The following is a 14,787-nucleotide window of genomic DNA, read 5'->3' on the forward strand; positions in this document are numbered from 1 at the left end:
CCTCCTAGAACCCATCCCCTAAATCGGGTGATTGGTCAGTTGTTCTCAGGTAACACCCCTTTATTATCATAGAAAAGGACTGACAGGCCTGGTGATGGAGAGCACTCGTTTAACATCAATCAAGAAACACCTTAACGGACTTGAGCGCCAAGGCAACATTTTTGCTCGGACAATTGGACTCTGCTAAACCAAGACTTTGCAAGTATTTTGCCTTCTTAATTCCTTTATTTTATTTCTCTGTTGCTTTATTGTTCTGTTTATGTCTTTGTAACATATTTTTCTGTAAATATTTTAATTGCACCATTTTGACCTTTTTAGTAATAAATCCTAGTTTGAAAAGTGTTGAAACTGTCTCTAAAGCTTTTAATGCAAACTAAAGAATCCCTGTCTCTTGAAGAGTGCTACTGTATGTAATAACCCTCTGAATATACCTGTCTGTGGTGACAGTGTGTGTTGCAGACCCTTATGCTAATATCATAGTGTTATTGCTAGGATTTGTGAGTTTCCTCCTTCTCTGTAAAAAGGTGGTGGTGGTGGCAGTGTGAAGGGTTAAGTGTGTAATTAACCTAACCCATTAACAATCGCTCTCAGGCTGCTAGCACATAGATTGTGGTCCTGCGAACTGGAAAATCTTTGTGCAGGGTGCAGCTGAGAGTGGCATTGTTACACAAGTGACAGCGTGGTGTGAGATCCGCTGGTCCTTTGGTCACGAATTGGTGAGAAGGGCAGGGGCCGGGCGCCATGTTCCGTCACAATTATAACTTTTTTTTTTTAATGGTTGAACTGGATGGACTTTTGTCTTTTTTAAGCCAGATTAACTATGGAACTATGGAGTGCAGGAACCACATGTAAGGACTGGTAAGCTGCAATTTTAAAAAATTTTGTTCTTGAGTTTAGATATCCTTTAAGCAAGCTGAAACCAGACTTTGACGGGTTTTCACATAATTCATATAGTACTAAATTCTTTTGAAATCACATTTAGAATAACAAAAGAACCAATTCTTTTTCTTTTTTCTGAACACTTGCCAGAGTTGAAATTAGCTGTCTACTCAGAAGCAGGAGTTTATTCAGCTTACTTTGTAGATGGCCAGACCTATTGAGTACTAACTAGACCAGAGGTCTTCAAACTGTGGTCCAGGGCCAGATTCAGACCTTTGCTTGCCTTTATCTGGCCCTTGGGGTAATATTCATCCCACTGATATGAGACACTATTCTGCCTACTGACACCAACAATGGGGCATAATTCCTCCCACTGACATCAACAATTGGACACTCTTCCTCTCCCTAATACCAAAGATGGGACACTGTTTACTCCCGCTGATACCAGAAAAATGTTCTATTTCTGCTGGCCACAGTCCACCCCCCTAAAGTCTGAATGATAGTAAAGTGGCCATTTGTTTAGAAAGTATGGAAACTCCTGAAATAGACCATCACCCCCTGGTGCTCCACCTATGTTCTACTGTTAAACCTCAGGGTTATTATTCTAAGAAAGGCCAGGGAAAAAGAGGAATACAGACACATTTTGATTTTTTAAACAACTAAAAAAGCACAAGCCCAATCAATGAAAAAATTAAATAAAATAAATTTAGGTCTAAAATATGCAGTGATGTTCCCCACAAGGTTGAGAATCCAGCTCAATAGATTTTTTCACTAGCCTTTAGGAAGCTAATAATTGAGCAGAAGCTCATATTTCTCCATGATGTCCCCTAGCTCAGTATGTAGAATAATGTAAGATGTTTACTCCTTCTGTGGCAGCCTCTGTACTGATGTTGAGATATGCTGCTAAAACTGTTTCATTTATTGGATTAAATGCACATATTCGCCAGCACATCAAGGATCTCCAAATGTCATCCAAAAGGCTTTTATTGCAGAAAGATCACATCACAAAGGAACAAGTGGAATGTTTCAGAGCCACGCAGGACCCCATTGTCAGGCATGTTACTCCATTTATTGGAGTAACATTTCACAGTTTTTTTAAATTTGGGCAAACAAATGTACTATCTTTTGTTTCATGCCACCCATATGACAGCTAACAATAACAATCATACGTATAATGCAAACACACTGCACAGCATGCAAATAAGAACAAAAGAAAGCTCACCAACTTTGCGTGTTACCTCAGCGATAAAATTGATTTTATTAAAATAAGATGTATACTCAAATGTGGCAATATAAAAAGTATGTAATGTCCAAGAGTAGATCACAAGAGTTCAAGTAGCATGCGAATCCTACTGGAAGGGAGATTCTCTGTATAAGACTGATGCATTTCGAAGGGAGATCCCTTCTTCCTCAGAGCCAACATGATAGAGATTGCCCTCTTACACACATATATATATATATATATATATAACATTTGTGTAAGCACTCTCTTATGAGCTGGATATGTCAAAACATATCCAGCCCATATGGGAGTGAGTGTTTACACAAATGTCATATATATATAGAAGTGGGCAATCTCTATCACGTTGGCTCTGAGGAAGAAGGGATCTCCCTTAGAAACGCATTAGGCTTATACAGAGAGTCTCCCTTCCAGTGGGATTTGCATCTTCATGCTCAAATCTTCATGCTGACTAGGGGTACTGTGACTGTCATTCACTGAGGTGTGGCCTTTGAAAGTTCAGGAAAAGTTGGTACTGGTGAAGAAAAGCAAAAACAGGACGTACTCTCTTCGAGCATTACCATGGTGAATCACAAGTTTATTAAAATGCATAAAAGCGCATACTCACAAACCAAAGGAGATCAAAACAGAGACAAAGAGTCAGTGGTGATTGTCCCAAATGATGGGAGACTCTTGTTGAAGTAGGCTGACGCGTTTTGGGAGACGCACTCCCTTCTTCAGAGCGAAAATATAGGCCTGCTACTCCTGCATTTATGAGGTGCATATGAGCTCATAAATTCAGGAGTAGCAGGCCTATATCTTAGCTCTGAAGAAGGGAATATATCTCCTGAAATGCGTCAGCCTACTTCATCAAGGGTCTCCCATCATTTAAGACCGCCACCACTGACTCTTTGTCTCTGTTTTGATCTCCTTTGGTTTGTGAGTATGCAATTGTTATGCATTTTAATAAACTCCGAATTCACCACGATAATGCACGAACAGAGTGCGCCCTGTTTTTGCTTTTCTTAAAGCAGAACTATAAACAAATGTTTTTTTTTTTTCATTTTGGATTGAGTAAGAGAGGGTTATAACCCATGGCATTGGGGAAATCCCTGAAAATAAAGAGACTCCCTTGAGGCCTCCCAGGCCACCAGAATTGGCATCCCCATTGGAAGATTTTGCAACTCTTACTTTTCTGGGGACAACCCAAAATTTGGGATTTTCTTTAACTTTCACTTTCAATAATAATGGTAAACAGGAAAAATAGAGAGGGTTAATCTCCCTAACGGGGACACAGATAGCACTAAAAACCTGACAAGTGTTCTAATCCATCTCCACTCTGAAACTAAAAAAAAAAAGGTTTTCTTTTAGCTATACTTTATTTGTTCATGTAACCCAGGTCTGCAGCCCCCCAGCCCACTGGCAAACACACATAGCACTATTCTCCCTCTCCTCAGCTGCCAGGAGTCTGCAGTGAAAATGATCAAGAGCAGAACCTGTCTACCTCCTTGGGACATCATAGGGCACTAATTGGCTGCTTTGCAGCTTGGAAGGAGAGAAGATTGTGGGGAACTGCCAGGAACTATGGAAAATGCCTGCAGGGCTTTCCTCTGAGTACTCCAGTTTCCTCCTACACCCCAAATACATGCTGGTAGGTTAATTGGTTCTTATATAAATTGGTTCTAGTATGTGTATGCATGATTGTGAGTTAGGGATTTCAGATTGAGGGCAAGGACTTATGTGAATATATATTATACACTATATTACCAAGCCTGCCTTTACACAACTTTAATGGCATCCCAGTCTTAGTCCATATGGTTCAATATTGAGTGGGCCCACCCTTTGCAGCTATAACAGCTTCAACTCTTCTGGGAAGACTGTCCACAAGGTTTAGAAATGTATCTATGGAAATGTTTGACCATTCTTCCAGAAGAGCATTAGTGAGATCAGGCACTGCTGTCGGACAAGAAGGCCTGGCTCACAGTCTCTGCTCTATTTCATCCCAAAGGTGTTCTATCAGGTTGAGGTCAGGACTCTGTGCAGGCCGGTCAAGTTCCTCCTCCCCAAACTTGCTCATTCATGTCTTTTTGGACCTTGCTTTGTGAGTGGTGCGCAGTCATGTTGGAACAGGAAGGGGCTATCACCAAACTGTTCCCACAAAGTTGGGAGCATGAAATTGTCAAAAATGTCTTGGTATGCTGATGCCTTATGAGTTCACTTCACACCATAATCCCCCCTCCACCAAACTTGTTGTTCAACGTTGTTTCAGTTTTGTTGAGTTGCTGGGTGTGTTGTACAAATAAATATTCCCTCTTTAGGTTTCATGTGCCACAAGGTGTGACTTTTCTGGAAGGGTCATTAACATATGAAATCTTGGGTCTCAAACAGCAGCAGGAGTATGTGCGACATACAGGGCCATTTTTAGTTCTACTTCAGGCTCACAAACCTTTCTACAAGCTCTGCCACTTGAGTCATGTGATTATTTTAATAGCTAGTAGTAATCACATTCAGTCGTACTTGTCCTGTAAACTTGTAAACAGTTTATCTACTCATCCAAGTAGCTTTTCAGTTTTGATGAGTGCCAGGAACATACCCCAGCATTTATAGACACACAGGTACCACAGTCACCTTAGTCCAATCAATGTGGATTGTTCCAGAGCAGATGTTGAATGTTTGGATCTATATATTAAAATGGTTGGAAAGGCTAAATATTTTACCTTGCATTCCTTGCATTAAGATAAAAAATGTTTAGGCACCCCTCTCCCCCACCCCTCTTTTACTTCCCTGAGCCCTCATTTGATCCAGTGCTGTGCACGTCTCTCCCCTCATTTCCTGGTCTCACTGGTTTTGGCCATTGGCTCCTGTTGCTGTCAATCAAAGCCAGTGATAAAGGGGTGCAAGGGGCATGGTTGAGTTCCTCTGTCTGCTTTCTATGGGGGCACTCAGCGGAATAAATGAGCCAGAGTCTCCAGCAGGGGGGGAGGCCCAGAAGAAGAGAATTGGGGCCACGTTGTGCATTCCATTGCACAGAGCAGGTAAGTGTAAACCTGTTTTATTTATTCATGGGGGAAGAGACGTTGCAGCATTATATATTGGTGGCAGGTTGTATTAAAGGACTCCCATCTGTTTAGGGATGGTTGTTACCAATCCTGCTTAACATTCCTCCAATCCTGGAGATATTGTCCCCTGGGAAAATTACATTTCCAGGAGCATCGATCTGCTGGGTCCTCTGCAGCTTTTACTGGTACTTCTGCTCATCTCTACTTTATCCAGGGCCACAATAAGGGATCTCTATGTAGTCCATCTGACTTGCTATCCCTATGAAATGAAAGGCCTTGTTCACTCTAGCATGTTAATGCGCAGTATTTATATTTACGTATTTATTTACAGATTTATTTGTGGTGCCATTAAGTTCTACTTCAGGCTCACAAACCTTTCTACAAGCTCTGCCACTTGAGTCATGTGATTATTTTAATAGCTAGTAGTAATCACATTCAGTCGTACTTGTCCTGTAAAGTTGTAAACAGTTTATATACTCATCCAAGTAGCTTTTCAGTTTTGATGAGTGCCAGGAACATACCCCAGCATTTATAGACACACAGGTACCACAGTCACCTTAGTCCAATCAATGTGGATTGTTCCAGAGCAGATGTTGAATACCCAAAAATATGATTGGAAGTGTGAAATTTGTAAATCCAGCTTGTTCTAATTACATGTCTGATTGTGTGACTAGTTATGAAATTCATGGGGGAAGAGACGTTGCAGCATTATATATTGGTGGCAGGTTGTATTAAAGGACTCCCATCTGTTTAGGGATGGTTGTTACCAATCCTGCTTAACATTCCTCCAATCCTGGAGATATTGTCCCCTGGGAAAATTACATTTCCAGGAGCATCGATCTGCTGGGTCCTCTGCAGCTTTTACTGGTACTTCTGCTCATCTCTACTTTATCCAGGGCCACTATAAGGGATCTCTATGTAGTCCATCTGACTTGCTATCCCTATGAAATGAAAGGCCTTGTTCACTCTAGCATGTTAATGCGCAGTATTTATATTTACGTATTTATTTACAGATTTATTTGTGGTGCCATTAATTCAAATGGTACCCCAATACACAACAGCATGCTATAATGCATGTGCATGCCAATGTATAGTAGTGTATGTCTGATTTACAAAGAAAAGAAGTAAATACTATATATACTGCCTTCTGGTACATGTATAACTTGATTTGCAATGTTTAATATAGCAGGGTTATCTTTAAACTCTTTCTGCCAATGTGGTGCATATATGCAGCCTCTTGGTGAGTGGGCTTTAACGCCGAGAGGCTGCATATATGCATTCCAAAATAAACAATTCTCTGTACCACCAGTGCACGTCCTGTGCACTCCTAGCACAAATACCAGCGGAGAGTGGAAAGATCCCAAAGCATACTAGCGTTTGGGAGCTTTCCAATAATGTGACCACTGTGATAGCCAATCATAGTGGCCACATGACCCAAATGCCTGCCTCCGCCTTCGGACATTTAAAAGGTCTTAAAGGGCAGGGAGGCGGTGGCAGGAAGGGGTTAAGGTGTAAGGACACTAATGGATCCCAACCTGCAGAAATTGCCCTTCTATGTTAGGACATGTGTTTGTTGAGTAGTTGTTTTGTTTACCCAGGTTACAGGTCTTTGCATTCCTCACTACATTGAACTACTGTACATATATCAGGTTACTTTGTTTTTGTTTGATTTATGGTCCTTTGAAGGTAGAAGGCTTCAGTGTTATGCTGGGCTTGAAAAATGCATAAAAATATTTTAATATCTCTGTCCCATCTACCCTTGCACAAAAAGACCAGGGCACCCCTGGGCACCGAGATTGCAGTCCAAGGCCAGAGAAACAGGGCATTCAAAAGGACACCCAAATGTACCTTGCAACAGTATTGCTTGCACCACAGTGTTCCCCCAATTGAACCACATACACATAAGCTGGTACTTGAGAATGCTCCTGGCTGTTATGGAAAAAATCCAATTTGGATCTATATATTAAAATGGTTGGAAAGGCTAAATATTTTACCTTGCATTCCTTGCATTAAGATAAAAAATGTTTAGGCACCCCTCTCCCCCACCCCTCTTTTACTTCCCTGAGCCCCCATTTGATCCAGTGCTGTGCACGTCTCTCCCCTCATTTCCTGGTCTCACTGGTTTTGGCCATTGGCTCCTGTTGCTGTCAATCAAAGCCAGTGATAAAGGGGTGCAAGGGGCATGGTTGAGTTCCTCTGTCTGCTTTCTATGGGGGCACTCAGCGGAATAAATGAGCCAGAGTCTCCAGCAGGGGGGGAGGCCCAGAAGAAGAGAATTGGGGCCACGTTGTGCATTCCATTGCACAGAGCAGGTAAGTGTAAACCTGTTTTATTTATTTTAGAGAAAAAAAAACATTTACAGTCACTTTAAAATGTTGATATAATTTAAATAAAAAATCAAATGGATCACAAATGCTTACAAATAAATACAGTATTTAATTATTTCTAAAGAAGAACAACATAATTTTCCAAAAGAAATTGCAGACAAAATATATAATCTAATTGTTCATCAATGGATATTATTCTATCAACTGAAAAAGTAATATGCATTTTTAAATACAGGTAAATGTAGAAATCCAGTTATTAATGAACCACTTGTCTACCGCCCTATAGCAGATATACTGCTATATATACATGATTTTGTAGTTCCGGGTAGGGGGCGCGTGCCACCCTACCCATGCTGCCATTGGTTGCAGGTCCTGGCTGATTTTATGCTGGCACTCGGTGATCGCTGTTAAAGCTGAGAGGGGAGAGGTCTGTGTGTAAACAACCCAGATCTCTCTCCTGTCAGCATGGACATGCTGCTTTCTCTTCCTCTGCACAGCAGAGTGAGAGAAAGTAGCATGTCTCCCTAGTAAAACAGCACACAGCACACAATGTAAGCACAACACAACACAGTGAACCCTTTGATCGTCCCAGATGTTAACCCCTTCCTTTCCAGTGTAATTAGCGTCAGTGCTTTATATTAGCACTGATCACTGTATTAGTGTCACTGGAAATGTCAGTGGTCGTTAGTCAGTTCCCACCCAGTGTCAGAATGCCCGTCGCAGTCCCGCAGTCCCCCTATAAGTTGCTTATTGCCGCCATTACTAGTATAAAAAAAAGAAATAAAAACTCCAGTATATATATCACCATTTGTAAACGCTATAACTTTCACGTAAACCAATTGATGTACACGTGTTGGGATTTTTTTTTAGCAAAGAAATGTAACAGAATACCTAAATTTATGAAGAAATTTTATTATTTTAATATTTTTATTGGATATGTTTTTTTTTATAGTACAAAAAATAAAAAATGCAGAGATTATCAAATACCACCTAAAAAAAGCTCTGTTTATATGAAAAAAATTACATAAATTTAATTTATGTAGAGCATTGCATGACCACGCAGTTGTCAGTTAAAGTACCGCAGCGAAGTATTGCAAAAAATGGCCTGGTCAGAAAGAGGGGTAAATCCTCTGAAGGGCAAGTGGTTAACCATTCCACATTCTCTAATTCATCAGATGGTCTCCCCAGCATTATTCTTCAGATTTACAGAATCTAAGTCCAAGAACATATAACATGTAATATATTGCACCTTAGCCATCCTTAGGTGTGGTGGCTTTTTTTTGAGACTAAATACATTTTCTAAAATTACCTGTTGGCCCTGTTAGAAATCGTGTTCATTTTCTGTGGGCTAAACGTATGTCTCAAACTATTTTTGCAGCTTTATTCAAACATTTTCTGTGAACTGCAGAACAACAACACCCCTCTATGTCCCAATCATTTTTTTATCAATTTTAATTTTATCAGAAAGGATGAACAACAGTGTTAAAAAAAGTTTCAAATACAATTAAAAAAATTTAAAGCACATCCTCAACCCATGCTCATGTGCAAATGCGAACACATACATAAGTCCTGCGTGCTTATGTAAATGGTGATTGCACCACACATGTGAGCTATCGTGGTGAACATCAGAGTGAGAGCAAAAATGGTAGCAGACCTCCTGTGTAACTCTAAACTGACAAACTGTAAAGGCTTATAAAGCATCACCTATGATACCGTTTTGATTTTAAAGCATGACATGGTAGGTATGTGTAATGGAACCGGACCCAGACTGCACTTGGGTATTTCCGTTAGACTCCAGCTTCCCTGTCTGAACACAAATCCACAGACACCACCGCTGACCAAACAGGACGAGACAGCACCAGACTTGTATGAAAAGACAGGAAATAGACTGCTTTATTTTAACATAGATACAAGATATATACACAGGGTGGGGAAATACACACCCAGACAGGAAACACATCAGCAGGCCGTCCCATCAAGGGGAAGGGCTGCTGGAAACATTACATCTCCCAAGCAAGACACACAATAGAACAATGGGATGCACCACCTGGCAGTGAACAATGAACAACCCCCACACCAATACACAAACAGTACATCTCATAATAGTATGCTAGAGCAATGGGATGCAGCAGCATGGTGTCAAGGTCCTACCTTTTCCCAGAGGTTATGTTACTCTATGTGCTGGCATCCATCTTGGATTTCTGCTGAGCATGGTGGGAATCTTTTATGCCTTCAGGTCTCTGAGGTCCATCCCCCAGAGGGGTGTGGCTGAGTACATATAAGCCTGTGATCCGCACATGCTCTTTGCACTTGTGTCTTTGTCTTGCTACAGCTCTGTGTATACGCTCGTGGCTCTTCTGGTATCTGACTCGGCTTGTGACTAAGACCATTCTCTGTGTTTTCCTTCGATCTGACCTTCCGTTGCTGAACCCGGCCCGTGACCTGTGATTCTCTGTCTACTGTTCTGTACCGTTTTGTCCCGTTGTTGTCGACCCGGCTTGCCGGCTTGGTTTAAGCAGGGGGACACGTCTGGCACTGCAGGATCTGAGTCCCTGGCGGCGTAGTGTGTTACTGATGGTAGCCTTTGTTACGTTCATCCCAGCTCTCTGCAGGTCATTCACTAGGTCCCCCCGTGTGGTCCTGGGATTTTTGCTCAGCGTTCTTGTGATCATTTTGACCCCACGGGGTGAGATCATGCGTGGAGCCCCAGATCGAGGTAGATTATCAGTGGTCTTGTATGTCTTCCATTTTCTAATTATTGCTCCCACAGTTGATTTGTTCACACCAAGCTGCTTGCCTATTGCAGATTCAGTCTTCCCAGCCTGGTGCAGGTCTACAATGTTGTTTCTGGTGTCCTTCGACAGCTCTTTGGTCTTCGCCATAGTGGAGTTTGGAGTGTGACTGTTTGAGGTTGTGGACAGTTGTCTTTTATACTGATAACAAGTTCAAACAGGTGCCATTGATACAGGTAATGAGTGCAGGACAGAGGAGCCTCTTAAAGAAGAAGGTACAGGTCTGTGAGAGCCAGAAATCTTGCTTGTTTGTAGGTGACCAAATACTTATTTTCCACCATAATTTGCAAATAAATTCTTTCCAAATCAGCCAATGTGATTGTCTGGATTTTTTTTCTCATTTTGTCTCTCATAGTTGAGGTCTACCTATGGTGCCAATTACAGGCCTCTCTCATTTTTTTAAGTGGGAGAACTTGCACAATTGGTGGCTGACTAAATACTTATTTGCCCCACTGTATGTGAGAAGTGTCAGAATTGGTCTGGTAGACAAATAGTTAAAAATGTGAGGGGGAAAAAACAGTTACTAGCAGAGGTATCAATGGATGTACAGCGTAGAAGACTGGGGTCACCTGCCCTCTGTGTGATGGTGTAGCAACATCTATAGTGCATGGAGTTCCTGATCCATTAAGCTTCAGTAAACCTGCATGAGATATGATTTTTGTGGAGCCTGTGTAGTACCATACAATGGGCACGTTGTCCTTATACCTGGCTGTATGTAGTTACAGTATTACACAGTCATATTTTTCTTATAAAGCAAAGTTTGCGACGGCAACTTTTAAAACTGCCAGCTGCAGGCGGAGTACTTGTTAAACCTCATACCAGTCTGACTTCCCCCTGACAGGCACTTTCTCTCCTTATATATCAGAGAGCACAAATGAGAATGGAATCATTCATTATTCTGTAACTGCATGAAGAGCCATTCTGAGAATCCCTTTTGTGAACTGCCGTTTTAATTAGTGATGCCAAAGGCTGTTTACACTTCGTCCCTTTATAACCAAAAAGGAAACTGCTTTTTTTTTCTTGCCAACGGTCAGAATACATATTAAAATTCTTTCCTATCAACATCTGTCACAACATTTGATAACGAGACATAAAAAATTGATAGATCACCAATACATAAATCATTATTTCTCTGAAGCTACATGTCAGTTTGTTTTGTAGGAATTATCGTGATGTGACTGCAGGTTATATACAGATGAGAAATTATTTGCAGAAATGTATGTCACTTTTAATTGTAAGATTACACAAAGAGGGTCTAGCTATGTATTTAGCTTACTAGAAGCTTGCTGCCAAATATTTTTTCAAGGTCATGAATTTGCCTTCATTTATTTCTTCTTGAGAGTGCAATACGTATCCCAGATTAAGGGTCCATGCACACTGGCTTAATAAAAGCAGTAGTTTTGTGCATTGCCTGTAGAAGCAGCTCAATGTTATCCTATGTTTCCATGTGTATTAGGATGTTTAGTGGTACATTGTAAGCTCAGCGTTTAGAGGCAGGGAAAAAAAACCTTCTGGTTGCATTTTGAGAGCAGTTTTCTGGCAGAAAAAATGCTGAATGCACCTAAACTCTACTAAAAGAGTATAAAATGCTCTATATTATTTTTTTACCCCAGTGTGCATGAACCCTTAACCCTGGTCATTGGTGTATTTTGATTTTGTGCTGCCCTAGGCAAGACTAAAATTGCACCCCCCAATCTAAAATTGCCCCACCCCTTCCTGTTTAAGATCCACCTCTTCATCTGTAAACTCCACCCCTTCTGCTTTAGGCTCCACCTCTTCCTATTAGAGCGCCACCTCCAGGAGTTTGTCAGAGACTGCAGGCAGGATACAGGAGACGGTCAGAGACTGCGGACAGGATACAGGAGACAGTCAGAGATTGTGGACAGGATACAGGAGATGGTCAGAGACTGAGGGCAGGATACAGGAGATGATCTGGGTCTGCTGACATACTACAGGATGTGGTCAAAGACTGTGGACAGGATAAAAGAGAAGGTCAGAGACTGCAACAGAATACAGGAGATGGACAGAGACTGCGGACATAGTACAGGAGACAGTCAGAGACTACAGATAGGATACAGGAGACAGTCAGAGACTGCGGACAGGATACTGGAGACTGCGGACAGGTTACAGGAGACGGTCAGAGATTGTGGACAGGATACAGGAGATTGTCAGAGACTGAGGGCAGGATACAGGAGTTGATCTGGGTCTGCTGACATACTACAGGATGTGGTCAAAGACTGTGGACAGGATAAAAGAGAAGGTCAGAGACTGCGACAGGATACAGGAGACGGTCAGAGACTGCAGACATAGTACAGGAGACAGTCAGAGACTGCAGATGGGATACAGGAGACAGTCAGAGACTGCAGACGGGATACAGGAGACAGTCAGAGATTGTGAACCAGCTGGAGAGGCCTGGTCTATATCAAACACTAATAATGACTGGTTTGCCTACACATATTAGATGGGTGCTGCACAACCCATTAGACCTTGAAGCCACTCAAAGAGTTAACAGGACTCATCCTAGTGCTGGCACCGTGTCCACTAATTCACAATATAAAATACAATTAAGTAATTTCCCACTTGCCAAAATGTTCTAGTCTACATCAAGCTTTCACCAATATATTTAAAAATCCAGCACCTCAGAGAAGACTCACATACTGCACCTCCTAGTAAAACGAGTAGAATCTGTAGATCTTCATAGATGTCATACCCTTTATTGGGCATGGCCAGGCCCAGACTAGGACAAAAAATAGGCCGGGGCACTTTGGACTGAGCAGTCCAAAGCCCGGGGACCCTTTCCTCGGAGCGTGGTGGCGGAATGCCAGGGCAAGGTCGCAAGAGCAACCTTTGCGACCCTGGTAGTTCCGCCACTAGTGTCAATAGGTTTTTATTTATTTACATTTTTAGATTTATTTTTTATTTAAATTATTTTGAAGGAGGGAAAGAAAGAAAAAAGGAGGGAAAGAAAGAAAGAAGGAAGGAAAGAAAGAAAGAAAAAAAGAAAGAAAGAAAGAAAGAAAGAAAGAAGGAAAGAAAGAAGGAAAGAAAGAAAGAAAGAAAGAAAGAAAGAAAGAAAGAAAGAAAGAAAGAAAGAAAGAAGGAAGGAAGGAAAGAAAGAAAGAAAGAAAGAAAGAAAGAAAGAAAGAAAGAAAGAAAGAAAGAAAGAAAAAAAGAAAGAAAGAAAGAAAGAGGAAAGAAAGAAAGAGAAAAGAAAGAAAGAAAGAGAAAAGAAAGAAAGAAAGAAAGAAAGAAAGAGAAAAGAAAGAAAGAAAGAAAGAAAGAAAGAAAGAAAGAAAGAAAGAAAGAGAAAAGAAAGAAATAGGAGACAGAGAGAGAAGGGGGGAGAGAAGACACAAGGCTGGTGGGGAGTGTGGGTGGGGCAGACACAGGAGGAGAGGGTGGGAGGAGGAGGGGCAGCTTTCTCTCTCCTCTCCCATCTGTGTGTGTGTGGGGGGGACCGACAGCGCTGGAGTTGAGGGGGGAAGGGATGGCCGAGGGGGGAGCATACAGGAGCCGACCACATGCAGGAGATGGATAGGAGAGGTGGCCAGGCGGCACAAAGAGGAACCAAGAAATGCACGGTCCTCTATGTGCCACTTGGCCGCCTTTCCTATCCAGGTGTCCCATGGCTGACAGGTTCTCTGTCTCCTCTCCCGTCCTGGCCGCCCGAGCACACACGAGCCCACTCCACAGCCCAAACATGCCCTCCCGCACTAGCACACAGAGGCACGCCACCGCCGCCCAAGCACAGCCCTTTTCAGCGACAGCACTGGTCCCTTCTGCCTGGGGGCGATACTGCCCCCCTGAAAAATGCTGCCCAAGGCAGATGTCTTGTTTGCCTCTCTGCAAATACACCCCTTACCCTGGTACATACGGGCTGAATATCGGCCAGTATCACTGGCCGCAGCTCACTGGGCGATGATAGACCTCTCATATTGTCTACCAGGCATTGCACTCTTGGGTAGTTTTATAAATAATTCAGTATTTATAATACTCTTGGTAAGTCCGGTGTATTTTAATTTCTCAATGTCTCTTCAGAACATTGCTTTATCTTTTTCTTCATATGGCTCCAAATACATTTTATACATATACATATATGTCCTAATGATTAAAGTAGATCTAAACCCAATCAATAAATCTCACATACAGTTGCAAGAAAAAGTATGTGAACCCCCTGGGATTACGTGTTTTGCATGAATTGGGCATAAAATGTGCTCTGGACGTCATCTAAGTCACAACAATAGAAGAACACAGTCTGCTGAACATAATACTACACAAACATTAGATGTTGCCATGGTTTAATTGCACATAACATATAAATATTCACAGTGCAGGGAGGAAAAAGTATGTGAACCTTTGGACTTAATAACTGGTTGACCCTCCTTTGGCAGCAATAACCTCAACCAAACATTTCCTGTAGTTGCAGATCAGACCTGCACAATGATCTGGAGTAATTTTGGACCACTCCTCTTCACAAAACTGTTTCAGTGTAGCAATATTCTTGGGATGTC

This window comes from Staurois parvus, unplaced genomic scaffold (assembly GCF_062004578.1).
Source record: "Staurois parvus isolate SC_StPar_1 unplaced genomic scaffold, SC_StPar_1.0 ptg000450l, whole genome shotgun sequence".
Classification (NCBI taxonomy): Eukaryota; Metazoa; Chordata; class Amphibia; order Anura; family Ranidae; genus Staurois; species Staurois parvus.